Source organism: Carassius carassius, chromosome 11 (assembly GCF_963082965.1).
Source record: "Carassius carassius chromosome 11, fCarCar2.1, whole genome shotgun sequence".
NCBI classification, from domain to species: domain Eukaryota; kingdom Metazoa; phylum Chordata; class Actinopteri; order Cypriniformes; family Cyprinidae; genus Carassius; species Carassius carassius.
Window position 1 is genome coordinate 17,447,675 of NC_081765.1, and position 20,617 is coordinate 17,468,291.

General features: G+C 35.8%; 2 long non-coding RNA genes across 2 annotated transcripts; both read left to right on the plus strand.

Annotated features, from left to right (window-relative positions):
- Positions 1–13,364: 13,364 nt before the first annotated feature.
- Positions 13,365–14,688, plus strand: LOC132152442 (uncharacterized). Its single transcript, XR_009436510.1, has 3 exons — positions 13,365–13,487; positions 13,647–14,123; positions 14,472–14,688. It is a non-coding gene; the product is annotated as an uncharacterized LOC132152442 (long non-coding RNA).
- A 373-nt stretch (positions 14,689–15,061) lies between these two features.
- LOC132152443 (uncharacterized) lies at positions 15,062–16,041 on the plus strand. Its single transcript, XR_009436511.1, has 3 exons — positions 15,062–15,202; positions 15,342–15,511; positions 15,831–16,041. It is a non-coding gene; the product is annotated as an uncharacterized LOC132152443 (long non-coding RNA).
- The last annotated feature ends 4,576 nt before the right edge of the window (positions 16,042–20,617 follow it).

The following is a 20,617-nucleotide window of genomic DNA, read 5'->3' on the forward strand; positions in this document are numbered from 1 at the left end:
CATTTATGCAGGAGTGCACCATTGTTGGAGATTGCGGCACACATGGTGATGTTGGCTCCTCTCTGGCCCGGCACGGTAACTGTGGCCTTTTTGCCAATTATGTTTCTCCCACGGCGATGCCTTTTCGCCAAGTTGAAGCCAGCCTCGTCAACATAGATAATTTCATGTGGGACTTGATTGGCCTCCAACTCCATGACTCTCTGAAAGTAATTAGACAAAGTGTATGTACATGCTGTGCTGTACTGTATATCTACTGTATGTCCTAATGTACTCCAGGTTTATAGAGTAGTTTACTGCAAAACACACTGTGTATAGTACAGTAATGACTGTATTGCATAACCTTACCTGGACGTATTGGTGACGGAGTTCTTTGATGCGCTCACTGTTCCTTTCAAAAGGAACTTTGTATAGTTGTTTCATTAGGACTCTGTGTTTAGCTAGAGTCCGAGAAATGGATGTTATGCTGATTGCTGCAATGTTCCCAAAGACAAGGTTGTCCTCTACAACTCTGGACTGAATGTCCTTCAGTTTTATTTCATTGTCAGCAATCACTGTGTTGACAATAGCAAGTTCCTGTTCTTCATTCAGGAGCTTTCCTCTGCCCCCTGAGGGAGGTAGACGTTGAATCCTTAGAGGAACAAAATACAGTTACATATTAGAGACCGGAGGCATACAGTCACTCTAATACTGTAAATGGTAATATTACAGTATTTACAGTACACTTTGCTGTAGGAGAAGCAATATCCTACCTGTTGGTTTCTCTGAAAATACGGACAATGGATGCCACTGTGTCCCGGCTGAGATTTGGTTGTACTCGTTCACCAGCCTCTCTATATGATAGCCCATGGTTTATGACATGGTCAATGATAGTTGCTCTTATTTGATCAGTTACCCTAGCTCTGGTCCTTCTTTGAGCGCCACCACGCATTCTAACTCCTCTCCCTCTCCCTCGCCCCACTCCTCTGTCTCGTCCTTGTCCTCGCCCCACTCCTCTCCCTTGTCCTTGTCCTTGTCCTTGCCCCACTCCTCTCCCTTGCCCTTGTCCTTGCCCCACTCCTCTCCCTTGTCTTTGCCCCACTCCTCTCCCTTGTCCTTGTCCTTGTCCTTGCCCCACTCCTCTCCCTTGCCCTTGTCCTTGCCCCACTCCTCTCCCTTGCCCTTGTCCTTGCCCCACTCCTCTCCCTTGCCCTTGCCCCACTCCTCTCCCTTGCCCTTGTCCTTGCCCCACTCCTCTCCCTTGCCCTTGTCCTTGCCCCACTCCTCTCCCTTGCCCTTGTCCTTGCCCCACTCCTCTCCCTTGCCCTTGTCCTTGCCCCACTCCTCTCTCTTGCCCTTGTCCTTGCCCCACTCCTCTCCCTTGCCCTTGTCCTTGCCCCACTCCTCTCCCTTGTCCTGGTACTCGTCTTCCTCTCCCTCTTGCAGGCATTCTTTCTTTCTTTCTTTCTTTCTTTCTTTCTTTCTTTCTTTCTTTCTTTCTTTCTTTCTTTCTTTGTGTTGCTCTATATTGTTTCTTTTCCACACAAGATCAGCCCAAAGAGTCCTCTTTTAGAACATATGATCATGTGATTGAAAGAACCTCAACACCTGAGTGTGCTTCCTAGATGGGAATCAGCTGTGATTTATATATTTGCATAACTTCAATAAGCTGTTTCTCATTAGCAATGGAATAAAATACAGGGAATATATTTGTGTTTCAATTCACAATATGAACAGCTGTTTACCTTGACTTTAGCCTGTAAGGTTAGGTTTAGAACATGGTGTTATCTGTTCTGACATACAGTGTTAAATCATTGGTAAATTTGGCAGTAAAAATCCATTGTTTTGGTCTTGTTTGAGCTTGTGTGTAAAAGAAGTTCAAGCATTTTAAATTTGTGTTAATTGTATGCATTTTGTGTTAAAGCAACAAGAAATGTGTTAATAGTATAGCTTACACAGGCGGATGTAGTGCTAACTGTGTTAAGAGTTTTGGAAAATTGTTAAAAGTATTGAAAAATCTGTCATAGCAATCGTACAAAACTGTAATACACATTTACTAGCCTAGAAAATCAAACCTGGTCTGATTTGATCACAGCTGCAAAGCATGGTGGTAGTGGGTAACCAGCAGTGCCACAGCTTCTCCTTTTATGTTTCACAGAAGAAATAATAAAAATCATACAGGTTTGGATCCACAGGAGGATGAGTAAATGATGATCTCTTTAAGTATCACAAGGTCTTCACAAACAAATTAATTGAACATAAAAATAGCTGAACTTTTGTCTATAAAGCTCATAGTGAAAGGAAGCATCTTTGTATTTATGATGAAACATATTTCACGTTCATGCATCTAAGGAACCATCACATCCTCTACAGTCGCAAACACAACAGCTGGATATCGAACACTAAATAAAACCCTTACACGGCCAAGCTCAAATGTCACTGTGTTGAGCCGAGCCCATCGATATTTCCATCCTGACCTTTAGCGGTGTTTACCTATCAAAGACATCCTGGGCTGCCTGATCTAATAGCACACAGAGGAGGTGGCAGGAGAGAAGACTGACCGCTGAGTGCTTGCTTTAGTTTTGGACAACAGTACAGATTAATGCTTCTGGATATCTGCCACTGGGATTCACACAGACTATTTAAAATATATCCTGTTATTTAAAAGGGTATATATATATATATATATATATATATATATAAAAAAATTCTTTTTTTTCTTTCACTACAACCTAATAACCAAGGCTCAAGTATTTCTCAAGTATTTCTTTACTAATGGCAAAATTTTCATTAATATAACTGAAATGGCCATTATTACGAAGATACAATTTGAAACTAAAAACTATCAATGCTGCAGACTTGTCAAGTCTCATTTCACCTTTCTCTTTAATGAGACACCTAAGCTTGTCTTTCACACGTTTTGGCAGCTCTGGGGACAATCACAGAGACACTTTCAAATGAGTAAAGAGTGCTGTTGCACAAGTGTACCTCTTTCTGCTCATTTATTATATGCACACATGCAACAACAAAATGACAACAGACTGTCGTTCACATTCACTTTAGTTGTACACAGTTTTGATTGGCAGCTATTAACCATAGTGATTAACAGCCATCATCTCTTAAGGTGTTAAAATAAAGCCCTGAGGTCTGTGAAAAAAAAGTATTATGTAAGTTCAGAGTATTACGTAAGTATAGCTTTAAAACTATGGTTCTTTGACTTTTAACAACAGAAAGTGTCTGGGGTGTGTGTACTTCATAATTAAGATTTAAAATGTAGGAACTAGCTATACTGTGCATACACACAGTATGAGTCATACCAAAAACTAAATAACCACAGAAAATTCCCACATGGGTAAAACTGTAAAATACCAGAACTTGAAATCCTTTGAACAGGATTTTGAGACACTTTATATTTTGTAGCATGGTATAAACCATAAATTGTGAAAAGGTTTTTTTTTAACCAATGACCAGTTTCATAAGCCCCACACTGCAGCACAGCCTCTATACTAGCAAAAAGCATTGCAAATCCCCACATTGTCAGTAAACTTTGCAGTCCTGCTTTCTCATTACAGTGTTTCAGAAATGCATTCAGAATCATACATTCATTCAAGAACACAACAAGTAACTGTATTTATGAGTTATCACTGTATCATCCACTGAAATTATTTGTTCAGAAACAACAATTTACTCAGGAATGAAAAAAAGACTTGCATTTCAATGCACAAAATTCACACCCCAAATCGTATTCAAGATAACTAATTTTTAAATCAATTACTAGTCTCATTTGTTCAAGCACAGTATTTTAATTTGATTATTGTCTTTGGTGGAGCAAAAATAATTGGAAATTATGTTTTTAAACTATGACTTCATAAACATGTACTTATTGTTTTTTGAACTGTGGCAGGCATATATATATATATATATATATATATATATATATATATATATATATATATATGTATATATATATATATATATATAGATAGATAGATAGATAGATAGATAGATAGATAGATAGATGTGTGTGTGTGTGTGTACTCTTTGCCTATAGCTTCAGAGGAGCAGGCCAGAAGGTCCAGGTGTTAAACTGTAAATCCAGCCAGTTGGATAGATGTATAAACTTTCATCTAAACCAAATCTGAGAGAGTAAACACAGCAGTGTAACACATCATATTGGGAATGAATGTGACATGAGGTAAATATAAAACTGCAGGGTTTTCTGGCATCTCCACTATAGACAGCTCAGGCAGTGTGACATTACGCACTCCTTGATCATCTCCTCGTAATCTTCCCAAGAGTCTCGAGGCCTCTTTGATAAAGCAGCAGCACATAAAAATATCCTGGCAAAAGGTGTCTTAAGAGCTTTTTTAACAGCCTCTAAGGCCTCACCCTAACTCATTTATATTCTATTGATGTGACTTACTTTTTCAGGGCACAATCTGGAATAGTGACAACTGGCAGGGAACATCAGGGAACAGCAGCGAACGGATTAACAAAGACTTTCAAACAATAACTCTACACAGATGTGTCCACTTACACTTCTCTTATTGTATTATAAAACCACGAGTAGAAGTAATACAAGTGTGTCAGAAGGGCTACCGCATTACTTTATAACAAAGACTCAAAATTATTAAAGCTGCAGAAATACACTGATGACCACTGACACAGAAGTGCCTTTAAACACTGGAAAATTAACAGGCATATTTTGAAATGAATAATTTATATTCCTGTATGCATGTACACAAGATGCTGTTTTTCTTCACTCTGACATTTGGGATGTCTGCTGAGTATTGTCTCCTCTAATTTCCATTTCTGCTGTACCGCAAACAAACGACTCCCTCTCTTTCCCCTATGGTTTTCACCTCATTAAGCAAACACTAGGATCTGTATCAGCCGCCATCTTGATTTCTCATGGATAAATCTTTGTTTTCCTGCAAAGCCACCTCCACCACTTACATTTCATCCGGGGTTTAGTATGAAGCAATTTCGCAGTGTTAACTGAACATTAAAATCTGTGGAAGATGTTTCAAAACATTTCTCATTTTATTTCCACTTCTGTGACAGCATGCTCTATTTTTTTTTTTTTATGGTCATTTAGCATAGAATAGGGAGGTGTTTGTTTGCGGAGGGCTACTGTTTACTGATTTATTCATTTCAATTGCTTCTTTACCAGTTTTCTCTCTTTATATTTTTCCTCTCCTCGCTGACCTTTGCAGTCACTTTTCTTTCATCTCACTTTATCATTACCTCTGAGGCTGAGGTTTAGCTCTCCTGACGTCTCTTCATTCTTGGTTTTAATAAAGAACAAGAATAAGACAAGAACCTATAATGACCTCAACTGGCTTAATTTCCAGACTCACTCAGCGAGAGACCTATCAGGCGAAAGACATTGACTTCTTTTTGCTCTGGCCATGGTTCGGTGAGTCCTCTCAAAAACCTTGAATCACTGACGAAGCTTCTGGAGGAATGAGCACCAAACGTTGGGTATGTGACAAATAAATATTTTATTTTAGTTTAGTTATTTGTGGACAACAATAATGTCATAAAAGGGATTCGGCCCAGTGGTTTATTTAGTCCAGGCCAGACAATTATAAATTCGAATTCACAGAGGTCAGAAAATACAGAGGTCACCGGCATTAAAAGTACTATAGAAAAGAGTTTTATGTGGCTATTTCATGCAGTGTTTCATGACAAACTAAAGGTACACTGTAATGCATTTCATACACCGAAAGACAGAAGCCAGTTGCACTGCATCAATGGAAATGTAATGTCAGCTTCAACTTCATTTCATGCATAAATCCCATTTTGAAAAGAAGTGCAGACTTTACTAATCATGAAATGCAAATAGATTTTTTTTTTTGTGTACAAAATGCATCAATGCAAGACACCAACGGCTATTTTCAAGCACTGGTCAGTTCTGAGATTTGGGGCTATTTTGCTTTCATAACATTTCTTCTTTCAGACTATAGTGGAAAGCAAGCAGCCAAAATACAAATGTAAGTGCTTATTTTATCACATTTTATCTATTTGTGTCTATACATATCTTTAAAGGCTGTTTTCTCAAAATAAGATTTTTTTTTCTTCTGCCCTGAGCTGTAAATAACCTTACGAATGGCACTTAAACCAAACTTTTCCAGTTTTATTCGTATATTCTGAAGGTTTTTTTTTTTTTTTTTTTTTTTTCAATTGATAACAAGCGTTTACCAATACTTAAAGTACTTTTTCTAAACTCTTAACACAGCAACACAACTACATCACACACTTAGCCAAATGTTACAAACTCTACATTTCAAAATGCTGAATACCTTTTTCTACATATACTAACTCTATCAAAACACAGCAAACCCAATTCAAAATCGAGTCATTCGGACAAAATATAAGCACTACTTTTCTATCCAATAGGAGCATATAGTCAATCATAGAACATTGACTGTCAAAATACTAACAGCTGATGGCTTTACAAAAACTGCATTACTTTCTTCTACATGTTTGACATAGATGTTTCAGTTCTACTTGCATAGACAATATAAAAATTGTTCATTGTTCAAAAATTCCATTGTTTTTTTGTAATTTAATTACCTTCAACTGAAACCCATTTTACATTTTTACAGTTTTTTACAATTGCTATGACAGTTTTTTCAATACATTTAACAAGTTTCCTAAACTCTTAACGCACCAACACACCTAAAACACACAACTGGCAAAACAGTTAATTTCATGCTCAAAATCACACATTGTAAACTAAACTCCAAATCTAATTTTCAAAATACAATAATAAACTAGCACAATACACTATGTCTCACAAAACACCGCAAACATGTTTCAAAATCAAATAAACACTAACACATGTTCTCTTCCAACAGGAACATTTAGTAAATCATAACAATATCAACAATGACAAAAAAAAAAAAAACAATATCATCAGCTGGAATTACAGAAACTGCATTATTTTATGCGTCAAGTCTGCCCTTATACAATAGACAGTATATTGTATTGATCATAGATTGTGTTTTGCACCGTAGTTTCTTTTGAAGCCTCTCTACATTTTTGTTTTGTTGGGTTTAGTAACAAAATGCATTTGTTTCTTTTGTTGCAGAAATTCAATACAAAAAATGAATGAACATCTCAGAGTAGCTTTATAAAATGTACAGTTTATGTAAACAAATACAGACACAAAATTGCTGCAGTAAAGACTTTATTTGCGACAGGACATTAGAAAAGGAGCGAAAACAAAAATACAAGAAAAAAAATACAATATAGCTGTCATTTACAGTCACATTGGTGCATTCCTCAAATCAGAAATGAAATTCTCAAAACTGCTTGTACAACTTCCACATCATCTAGTCATTTATACACCTCATAAAACCAGTTTCTCATTCTTATGAACAAGTTAACTTTTGTATATCCATGCAATTTATTATGCACATTTATCTGCGGTTTCCTACATTATCAGTTGCTAATGTCATGTTGCTCAAATTTTATTATATAGTTTTCTGTGCTAGTCTCTAGTTCATCGTATAAATCATTAAATGGTTCATCTAGTTGTCATAAACTGAGGAGAATGTAGATCAACCAATGATAAAGCATTTCTCTGAAACAGCTCAAAGGTTCATCTCATGAATCTTCAGCTGGAAAGCTTATACTGTATAGACAGAGGACATTAGAACATTAGTAAGAGTATAACTGGGAATTCAATCCAGTCTCTCAATCAATATCCCACATACTTTAATGTGTAAATATTTATTTTTGAGGGATCCAAGGATCTAAGGAACTAAGGATTTTGAGCAATAGATTGGCTTTTGCAGGTAATCCATGGTGTTTTACTATTTGTATGAGTTGTTTTGAGAAATGCACTTACAAATGTCAAGAATGATTCGAGAAATGTACCAAAGCGACTGAGAAAAACTGTAATTATAATTTATGTCATTATGTGAAAATACTAAATACTACAGAAAAAGCCACAGTAGAATAAAAAGTAAATAAATAAATGTGATCTAACCTGCCCAAACTTCTACGTTTGTAAGTTAGTCTTAGAACATGATGTTATCTGTTCTGACATACAGTGTGAAAGCATTTGTCAATTTGACTGTAAAATTACATTGTTTTGGTGGTTGAGCTTGTGTGTAAAATAAGTTCAAGCATTTTAAACTGGTGTTAACTGTATGCATTTTGTATCAAAGCAACAATAAATGTGTTAATTGTACAGCCTACAAAGACGGATGTTGTGCTAACTGTGTTAAGAGTTTAGGAAACTTGTTAAAGGTATTGAAAAAACTGTCATAGCGATTGTAAAAAAACTGTAAGTGTTGAATGTGTTCATTCTTGGGAACATACTGTCTAAAACTGAATGAGTCATTACTTTATAGAATGTACAATAGAAAAAATGGGGTCCTCTATGCAGAAATTCAAGTGGACCTTGACTGAAATTGCTCTTCAGTGGGTGGGGGTTGGATGTGGATGGTAGCTGATGACAGTGGTCAACAAAAATTACAACATACATGGCCTTTGGTTACTATGCAAGCTTGTTTCTGTCACAGGATAAATAAAAATGGTAATTGTGAACTTTTTATCTCACAATTTTGACTTCTGTTCTTGGAATTGCGAGTTAACATCTTGCAGTTCTAACTTTATCAGATTCACAATTGCAAGAAATAAAAGTCAGAACTGTGAGATGAAACAAAATCACAATTACCCTTTACCCTTTATACTAATATATATATATATATATATATATATATATATATATATATATATATATATATATATATATATATATATATATATATATTACCCTTACATGTTCTTCCCCATACCTACTTCTGATATATCGGTAATGGACACACTCCTTTTCGTCCTCCAAATATTACTCTTCCTCTCCCAGGCATTATTTTTTTCTTTGTGTTGTCCTGCATCCACAAAACCAATTCAAAGGTTTTTTTTTTTTTTTTACTATATGTTGTTGTAATGTAAAGAGTATCAACACCTGACTATTCCTCCAACTGAGACTGGAATCAGCTATTTCTAAATATTTTGGTGATCTTTTACTTTAAAATGCTTATCAGTTCTTCCAATATTTTATATTTTTCAATACTTCTGAGTTGCTGTTGTTGCCGAAGTAGAGGCTTAACACTATATTTAAAGTTTGGAACATTAGGTGTTCATTTCTGTCATGCTGTGTTTAAGCATTTGTAAAAAAAGATAAAAATGGTCTATGATTTTGGTTTGGGGTACGCTTGACAAAAAACATGTTAATTTACTGAATATTGTGTGAAAACAATATGAATTGTGTTAAAAGTGGTCAAAACAGACTGATGTGCTAATTGTCTATAGTGTTTTGAAAATGTGATTACAGATTGGACAAAATTATGTTAGCAATTGAAAAAAAAGTGTATTATTATTACAGAGGGTGTTGTTCATATATAATTTGCCTGATTAATATAAGTCCCCCCCCAAAGTCTTCCTTTTAAGCATAAGTGCATACCATCATTAATTTTGCATCATGTAATTAATGTGGTCCATAAAACACATCTGGCCCATACTATTGCATATACTATCAGTATAATTTATATATATATATATATATATATATATATATATATATATATATATATATATATATATATATATATATATTATGGCAAGCCGTTCAGGAAATAATTATATTTATAATATGAAGTCTGAATATATAGAATGAAAAGCTGAATATATAGAATGAAAAGCTGAATATATAGAATGAAAGTCTGGATATATAAAACGAATTTCTGAATATATGGAATGAAAGTCTGAATATATAGAATGAAAAGCTGAATATATAGAATGAAAGTCTGAATATTTGCCAATACATTATGGTTGTAAATATCTAATTCGTTTAAATTTATATTAACTGACCAACGGATATACTGACAGTATAAAAAAATGTATGTGTAGACAAATGGTGTATTGAAACCATACCTTTCCATGCACTGTTGTGTGGTTTTCTAGCTTCAAAATAAGTTTCATATACAGTGTGCTTTTTTTGTTTTATTTATTACAAATCTTGATGTCGTGCCACAACAAATTAGTGGAGCCATCCCTGACTTCTAAACAGACTTTAGGTGGAGACCTTCTGAAAAAACTTTTTCATCAGAAGTCCATTTATGTCAGGTCTGACAAGGTCATTTTAAGTGAAGAGAAAGAATCTGTAAGTAGTGCAGAAAATGTTTCTTTTTTATTATTTTAAATTACAGTATTGTCAAAATTCTTAGGCGCTCTAGTATTTTCAGCCTCCAAAAATTGCTATAAGCCAGTTATTAATATATTTTGCTGTGGTGTGTATATATGAAATATCAATTCATATTTCAAAACATTTCTTTTGACATTGAATGTAATAATCAAATTAGATTTTTGTTTGCACAAGGACAACAGTTGGTCTGCACCACACAGAGATCTCAACTCACCATCATCAAGTCCATCTGTGATTACATGAATGAACTGAGACAGACTAAATCCGTAAGAACTGTGACAACACCTTGAAGATGCTTGTAGAAACTCACCTGCAAAACAACTTGCAAGTGTACCAAGGACAAAAGCCGTTGAAACACAAACTTTAATATGATTTAGTTCATAATAGTTAATTGTTAAATTTCATCTTTTCATTATTTTTGCAAGTGTGACGAGTCAGCTGCCTCCTCCCTGATTGTCACCGGCACCCTGTCCTAAATCGCGGCCCTTCACCAGGCTCCCGACTGGAGTGGGTGTAAGAGAGGAGGGGCACTGGACGAGTCAGGGCTGGCGGCGTGTGATGGGGCACACCTGAAGGAAATGGTGCCTCATCACCGCCGCTGTTTAAAAGCCCAATGCGCCTCTCCTCGGGAGACCGGTCTCTTCCCCGTGCATGCACACTGGTGTCCTCGTGGGTGAGAGTGATGCGACCACTAGAGGAAGCCGCCGCCCCTCGCGCCCCGGACTGAAGAGGGGAGCACGTGCGGCCGCCGGACTCCGCCCCTTACCTGGAACCTTCCTCCATGAACACTGCCCGACCCACACGAACCCGGCAGCACGACGAGGACACCAGGGCCCGGTTCCCCGATAACGCTCACTCTTAGCGCGCTAAGAAGACCTCGAAAGACATATCTTACCAAAGTTGTTTATGTTCCTAAGTGTGTTCCCCGAAGTGTCCCTTAGGAAGCTTCTTAGCACGCTGCCTCTTACGTCCGACGTTACAAGAGCGCTGTCCCGAGTGAAGGTGCTGAATTAGTTGGCATCGATTGCTCAGGAATCGATTTTCCACTTCACGCGAAGGTGCAATACAGCTTTAAGAAAGACAACACGTTCTATGCAAATGAAACATTCCTCAAATTATTACAGTAACATTTATTTTAACATAGTTTAAGTTATCAGTACAATATAGACTATAAATTAAATTATCAAATGGTCAGTAATATGTTCACATGATATGTTGTTACGGTTAGACGAACCGGGGATCCCTCGCTAATCATCCACCCTCCTTATCCTGTTGTGCCACTTGTGCTGCTTCTGGACATGGGTTTAACGACTTCTAAAAATGATTTAATACACTTATATTAATGTTAAGGTACAATCAGAATTGATTGGCAAGCAGCTGTTACTTCTGTTTAATGCTGGTATTGATTGCCATTGGTTAATGTTTTCAATAAAAAGCAACCTATACACTGAACCGAGAGAGAGAGAGTTAGAGACAGAATATGGTGGGGAAGCAACGTAAAAAAGGGCACCAAGCTTCTCGTCAAGTTTTGCTGGACCTTAACACCAGGTCAGAGATCACAGCCTTATGGTCCACTATAACCTGCACGTTTATGGCCGCGTATCCCTTTCGCGATATGTACCCCTGATCAATCACTGATGGATTGGCGATAGGGATGAGTGTGCCATCCACCAGGATGTAATCCCCGGCATGGCGCAGAAGGGCGTTGGTGACAGTGTGGACGCACCTCCACACCGAGGTCTTGATTAGGCCGTAGCCCTCTCCCACGACCTCGAAGAAGCTCTGTGTATAGCAAAAAAAAAAAATAATAATAATAAAAACGTAGCGCTACAAGCAGCTGCACTTCAGGGCTTAACGTTGCTTTGTAACGATTTGTATTCTAAAAAGCGCTATATAAATAAACTTGAATTGAAAAAAACTTGAATTGAATTAAAGCAAAATTCCGCCGTGTTAGTCTGGCAAGCGCAGGTCTGAGAAGGTCCAGCAGCTCCATAATGAGTTGTCTTGGGAGGTGAATTTTTTTTAATATAGCAAAATGTCAAAAGGGCTTAAGTTTTGCCGAATAAAGAAACTGACATGGACTAAACCGCGTCCGGCTCCGTCTTTGATTCAATACAAGGACACGCTGGATCGCTGCCATAGTTGGTCGCTTACTGGACACCACCATGATTACCCATTTATAGATCTTAGCCATTTAGAGCCAAATTGTTTGCCAGATTAGTTACATTACAAAATAGCCTAGGCTAATTACCACCATAGTTCTGATACCACATAAAGTTAACTACATAAATAGGCCTGTATCCATTGCGAACATAATTTATTATGAGTCTTAAAATGTCCATAACATAAAGTCATTATTTAGCTACAATATTATCAAGATACCATATTTTGACCTCAAAATTACAAAAAATACTGCTGCACAGTGACGGTGACTATGTCTTGAGCTCAAACAACGCTAAGAGAGAGCTACGAATTGTCCAGACCAACCTTACGAAAGTGTGACTTACAGAAGATATGCTTAGAGTACGAACGTGTCGGGAACCGTGCCATAAGGTTAAGAGAGAGGTTAAGAACTACTTAGCGATAAGAACGTTTTGGGGAACCGGGCCCAGATTCCCTGTTTATTTTGGACACTCTTCCCCTTTGGCCACCTTTATCCCCTGTTTTATTTGATTTTCTGTTAATAAAAGTGTCTGTCTTGTGCTCCTCCCGTTACACAAGCATCCAAAATTTACAGCATTTTTGTTAGATCTTTCTTCAAGCATATTGGAGATGTTGCCCCATTTCTGGATTTAGGCTTCTGGTTTCTTCTTTTTCTCCAATCGCACATGGACTTGATGATGTGAGATCACATCTCTTTGTGGTGCACCAGATGTTGTTAGACTCTTTGTGCATACATAAATCACAATGGATTATTACAATTAATGTCAAAAGAAATGTAAACAATACTTCCTATATAAAATTATTTTCCCTAGACTCAAAAAAGCAAAACATTAAGATTAAATATATTTTTTTTTTGGGGGGTTGAAAGTACTATATTTGACTTGCACAGTACTGTATATTACAGGTGACAATGGCAATACTGTATTTTACTTTGTTACTAGTATGTTGTGACAATTAAAACAAATTAATTGTTTTGTTGTTAGCATAGTGTATTGGAAGCATACATTTACTAAAATTATTATTATAAATTTATTTATTTGCTTCAATTGACAGTCATGTTCTGATGAAGACAGTAGCAAAACAAACAAGAATGATTTCAAAGAAACATCGGATCCTGACAAATGTGGTAAATACTTTTATTTACATCCATACAATTTTTTTATATATATTTTAAATCTACAACATAATGTAATGTTGAAGATATAAATGTGTTCTGTTGCTTACACTCTCATAAAAGTGAAATCCTAATAAAACAATAACCAACTATTTTTCCTTGTTTAAACAGTCATTGGTAGTGTGCCTGACATTTCCAAAGAAGTTGTTTCAGCCATCTCCACTGTTGAAGTCCATTGTCTCTTCAGTAATACCCCTTCCATCTCTGGTGGAGATGAAGTTATTTGGTGTATTGACACTAAAGATATTTGCACCAATGCACCACCCATCTCAGCTGACAACCTCACCATGTCTTCTGTTGCTGCTGCCATTACTATTGATGAGACTGCTACCTTGTCTAGTGAAACATCTGCCTTCTTTAGTGGCTACACCCACAGCTTTTCGATTGGTCCCACTTTCAGTGACACTGGACACACACCGTGCTTCTCTGCTAGCAACACCACTGGGGCATCCCATAGTCCCACCCAAACCAATGCACCCAGCATTTTTTTAGTACATACCTTGACCTATTTGAGGAAGAATACCTCTCTGATGACGCTGATCTCCAGGAAGCCATTTTAAGGTCCTTAGAGTCCAGCACAAATGAGAGGTCAGTAGAAGATTTTATGTAGAAATGTTTAATTCTAATGTATCATAGCAATAGCTTAATTTTCTAGACTCGTAGCAATAAACAGGCTACCACCTAACTGGTTCAGAAATATATTTATGTGTGCACAATATTGTTTTTTTTTTTCTTTATCTCATATCAATTCGTTTCTGTGGTTATTGTTTCAACAATATTTATAATTTTATTTTAATTTAATACATTTTTGTTTAAATCATGGTGTAAAAGTGTATAAAACATATAAAATAAAAATATATTTTTTTTTGTATGTTACATTATGGGCGAGTTACCATTGACATTGGTGTATTGTTTCATTGTTTATTATTGTTTCAGTGATTCAAGGATGACTTTAGAGAGAATAATGGAGCAGATTGGTTCAAGAGTAAATAATGACAGCATTGTACGCTTCAATATCATAAGAAGAAATGTGTGGGATGGAACATCCAGATCAATGGGCAGATCCAATTTTTCACCCGAGAAGAAGGTGGATGTTAAGTTTACTGATGACTATGGAACATCTGAGGGTGCTATGGACAATGGAGGGCCTACTCAGGAGTTTTTCTGACTCTCTACATGAAATCAAGGACAAAATTGTCATCTTTGAAGGACCATCTAATGCTCAAGTCCTCACATGCAACTCCAAAGGTATACTACTTATAAATTCATATTGATGTCAAGTAAATGATTTCTCTTGGATTCCTAAATATGTTGTACCTGAATGATTTAGTAGGAAATGTAAGAATCTTCAGATGTTGTACTTACAATGCTTATTTGAGAAAGGACATTTAAAAGTTCACTCCTTGATAAAAAAAAAAAGGTTTTACAGCCTCACACAGATAGGTGGCATTGTGACATGATGTTTTAATTTCATTTGATAATGGCGATGAAAGACAATGCATACTTCTATGCTGGCTAGATCTTGGCAATGTCATTTGCCCATGGGGGGCAGAGTCCATGTTTCCTGTCTGAACTTATGTATGAGTGTCTTCAAAAGGGCCCCTTACAATGTAAAGGTTAAAACTGAAGATATTACAGATGAAGAAACAAGGTCACAGTTGCAGCCGGTAGGCATATTTTACTTTAATTATATTGTATTTTGATATAAATTATTATTTTTGCATGCACTCATTAACATTGAAGTTACAGCTAATAGTTGTATATCTTCATTCAAACAATGTTTTTTTTTTATATATATATTTTTAGATCTTACAGGCCCAGACTGATTCACAACTACAAAATGCAGTTGCACAGGCTGCTAGCTTAATCAGACTTGCTGGTCACAATGTACGCATAACACTGGAAAACAAACAGGAGACTGCTTTGGATCTGGCTCATTGGTATGTCCTTCAGCGGACCCGTGCACCATTTGAAAGGTATGTTTATATCTGAACACATAATGTAATTGTACTTTGTCAGAAAAATTAAATATAGTTTTATGGCTGTAAAATCGCAGATATACAAGAGATAGAAGAGGAAAGCATGTGTTTTTCAAAGTTTTTGAGTTGCTAACAAAGTGTGTCTACAGTATAAGAAAATTTAATGATTGACCTCAACTTCCATGTTATAGTGCACCAGTACAGGTTGACATAATAATTCATTGTGTAACCTTATCTAATTAAAAATGAAAAATACTAGTGCTACATGTTTCAAATCACATAAACTACACATTACAGTGTGTTTCCTTTTTATTAGGTTCAGAGATGGCTTAACGTCTCTGGGTGTCCTAGATGCTCTCCAAAACTATCCTGTTCAGTCAAAGTGCCTTTTTGTGAAGGCTGAAAAGGCCTTAACCTCAAATGATGTGGAGAATCTCTTCCAAATCATTCATTCCGAAAGAGGGAGTAATGCATTTCAAGCAGAGTGCCGGACCCTGGCTTTCTGGCAAGACTATCTTCAGGATGCTGAAAAGTAAGTTTAGTATTTTACAGTTTTCAACGCAAGCCGTTATTTTCAAAATTGTTTTTGGCTCCATCATAGTGGTACATGACAATGGTGGAAAAATATATATTTATATTGCAATGTTTGAATTGGTGTTTATGTACTATAAATACATTAATATATAATTTAAAGCTAATTTTTCCAAAAGTATTGGGTCATCCCCTTTCAATGAACAGGTATGACTTCTTTAGTAATATCCATGAGTGCAAATCTTAATATTAAAGTATATAATTATATTCTAGGAAATTGTGTGCTTCTAATTTTATAGCAACAGTTTGGACAGGACCCCTTTCTATTCTAACATGGCAATGCTTGTGTATAAGGCAAGGTTAAAAAAGAAATGATTGATTGAGTCAGTGTGGAAGAACTTGACTGGTCCAATTCCTAATCCTAGCTGAACACCTCTGGTGGGACTTTAAATGCAGAACTTGAGCCAAAAACTCATCACCAAACACCAGTGACTTGTAAATATGGGTACATTCATTCAGACACTTCCAAAACTGTTGCAACAGAGATGGAAATCAACTTTTAAATACATTAATTATGTTTCCATCTTTGTTGCCACAGTTTTGGAAGTGCATTTTTCTGTTCTACAGAAGGGGGTGTCCCAATACGTTTGTCCATATAGTGAATGTACATGTCATTGGTGTTTGGTGATGAGTTTTTGGCTCAAGGTCTACAAAGTCACACCAGAGATGTTCAGCTGGGATTTGGAGTTAGCTTTATGCAGACCAGTCAAGTTCTTCCACACTGAATCAATCAATCATTTCTTTTTTAACCTTGCCTTATACACAGGAGAGGTGTGGAGAAAGATTATTTGCTACAGTCTTCACCAACTCCTATCTTTTATTCTGCTAAATGGCTCTTTATACTCACCAGACTGTTGTTAGTGTTGCATGTGACATTATGAGCAACCCTTTCAAATATAACTACTCTTAAAACAATTTTTCCATTACTTCAGTGGTATCATTTAACATAGACATGTGGTACTGTTTTTTTTTGTTTTGTTTTACAGTTGAAAACAATGTCTCTCTGGAGGATGTTCTTGTTTTCTTCACTGGATGTGACAGCATTCCAGCACTGGGTTTCTCTCCAAAGCCAAGACTTGAGTTCATTAACTGTTCCCGATTTCCAGTGGCCAATACTTGTGAAAATATTCTAGGCATATCAGTTCATGCAGTGCACACTGCTTTCAGATCTGACATGGATTTTGCAATACGCAATTCACCAGGATTTGGAAGAGCGTGAGAGGTAATATTTTTGAGGCATTTATGTTAGATTGTTCATGCTATTGCTGTTATTTCACTTTGTTATTCATTGATACCAACATTCTGCATTTACTGTAACAACACATAAAAAAACAATAAAAGAAATCAAAGTTCTTCATTACATTTTAAGATTTCAATTTTATATACATTTTATATATTTCAAGCTATATGTTCCAGTATTCTAACCTGAACAGCCATGTTCCCCGGTTTCATTGTTATGACATAATTGCTATTTCATTATAGGCTGTGTATGGCTTTCTTTTAAATAAATGTTTTTCTGTTCCTACTTTTTGTTCACTGGCTTATATTTTTTTAGTGTCTACAGTGGTGGGACTTGTGCATCCAAGACTTTAAGTGTAGCATTTATTCTCATTTTATGTAATATACTGTAGTTACAAAATTACACTACACAAAACTACATACAATTAATGTATTTAATAACTTAAAATACAGGTTTCACCTTGAACAACAGGGTTACGTTACAACGTTTACAAGGATACATCATATAATATACACTATTTATATGGTGATAATGTTCAATGGTTCATCGTGAAAGAAAAGTGTATTTTGTGTTTAAATCATAATTTTACATGCTAATGCCCTTTTCTGTCACCACAATAACTTCAATATGATAAACATTACCAAAATTACTTAGCAGACTAAGTATTTATTTCAAGCAAGTTACATGCTGCGAAAAAAAGTTCTATTCCATGTTTTCCATCGTCAGTCAAGGGATTTACTGTGATTAACTCAGGATGACACTGGCGATGATCATAAAAGGTCTTTGCACATGCGCAATATTGAGTTGTCCTTGATTTTCAGGAAGTTGGAGCATCCCAGCTGTCCAAAGTTGCAGTGGAGAGTTGCTTTCCATTGTCTTTAAACTATGGTGGTTCCACTGGCTTATAAACTCATCAACAGATCTGTTTATTCTTGGAAGGTAAACATGATAAAGAGCCATAATGTGAAGTGGGTTGTTGCTATCTAAAATGCCAACATTTTCCATGAAAAGGAAAAGATCTTTAAAATAGGCTGACACCACCCTGTTAAGTTCTGCCCATAATCTTTCGATGCGTTGATAATGAACACTACAACCAACCATAAAGCTTACTCTGTTTGCCCCTCGATTCTCAATCATAAACCTTGCAACATCAATATTCTCACTACCTGCATCACCCCTGACTTGATGTGGGAGTCCAAACAGATACACTGCATTTTGGAAAATTGCAAGGCAGTTGATGAAGTTGTCTGTGCAACATCTCAGGTAAGTAATACAGCGGTTATAGCCATCAACTCCACCGTGAAACACAAATCCCCATGGATTTAACTTATGGTTTGTGTCAATATGCCTGAAATAAGAATTATTTCTATTATTATTAACCACACTGGATGTACATCAAAGTGTAACTATTCTGACTTTTTCTTGCCAAAAGCTTTAGTGAAAAATAAATAAATAAAAGATTCTCAATAATGGTTTTATCCCCCTTCCTGTTTATAATTTTACTCCTTTTTTTAATGTATCGTTATCTCACATTTTCATGATGATTTTACAACAGCAACAAACATAATAGTAACACTAAAATACTGTTTCTTACTGTATAACTAATAAGTAATTACTGAAGTTACAGCTAATCAATAACTAATGTATTCTGTCATACCTCTTGGAGAACAGCAAATCAAGTTTCTACAATAGATTTATATATTGTAGAAACTGAATATATTTAACATATGGCAAATTTTGGAAATTCTATATGTTTTCTGATGGTTGGCATCTTCTCTTCTCAGGTATTTGGTTCTTCATTTAAGGCTTGGATCCAGACTAAGGCTTCTGGAATTCCTAGTTATTATTATAGTTATTATCATTATTCCTATTCTTATAAACCACATCAAAGTTAAACTTTTTGGCTTTGTTGTGTTTTTCTTGTAAAAAAAAACAGTTGTTAAAAATATAAATTAATAATAATAATATAAATAATTAATTAATTAATCTAAATATCATGTTTTTTTCATGCTCATACTTTTTTTATGTTGCATTATCTCACTTTTTCATTTTGATTGTACAACTACAGCAATCTTGCTTCATTAACCAGCTAAAGAGTAATTACAAATTTACAAAACACATAACACAATTGATTTGGGTCAGAGACATTGTACTGTAGACCCTCCGTTTAATAGCCCTTCGTCCTCTTAAGGCTCTTCCCACTGGATCTATGATTCTTAAACACTCTCGCACTCGCCATCGCGGAACTCTTATCCCTCTTCCTCTCAAACTACAAGTGATGTAGGTCTCTCCCGATCCAGGGGTTTGTTGAAGAACCTCAGTAATATGACGAACTAGATCATCATTTGAAATGTTTGTGAAACTCCCATAGTCCACTAAACCAAGTTGTCTCCTGTGGTTGTACGGTGTTCGAATGTTTACAGACAACATTCGTGATATGGCCATCCAGCTAAATCCTAAGTCCCGCATGTGAATCAACAGAGCAGCTGATATGTTGTACCTCAAACGAGAAAAAACTAAATAACAAAAATGTGCTAATTCACAAAGTGTTAATGCATAACTTGTATTAATTATTTTGTTTGCAACTTGCAAAGAGGTTAAAGTACAATAAATTTTCACTCACCTCAGCCTTCCTCTCTGTGATGCAGAATGTGCATTTCTACCATGCAGTTGTGTATCAGCTTCTACCTGGAGGACTATTTCAGCCAACATTTCCTTATGAAGAGATTCATAAATTCCTTCGAGAATGATGCATAATGTTCTTTCAGCAACATTTTGTTGAACATGACTGCCCATAACCGCTAAGAATGTTGCAAGAATGGAAATATGATCCTCGAGATGACGTGATGTAGACTCCAAATTGTTTATGTTGTTTGGAGTATGACCCACTGTTCCAAAAAAGTCTATATTGGAAAATATTGGAAAATTTCAGTGAATGACATTTTTAAATGAATCACAATTCAAAAGGCTAAAACAAGCTATACATTATTCAGTGAGAATTGTCAAATATACACTTTCTTTTCACACATTCACACGTTCACATACATTTAAACTTTCATTCTATATATTCAGACTTTCATTCTATATATTTAGACATTCATTTTATATATATTCAGACGTTCATTCCATTTATTCAGACAATCACTTTATATATTCAGAATTTCACTTTATATATTCAGAATTTCACTCTATATATTCAGGCTTTCATTCTATATATTCAGACTTTAATTCTATATATTCAGACTTTCATTCTATATATTCAGACTTTCATT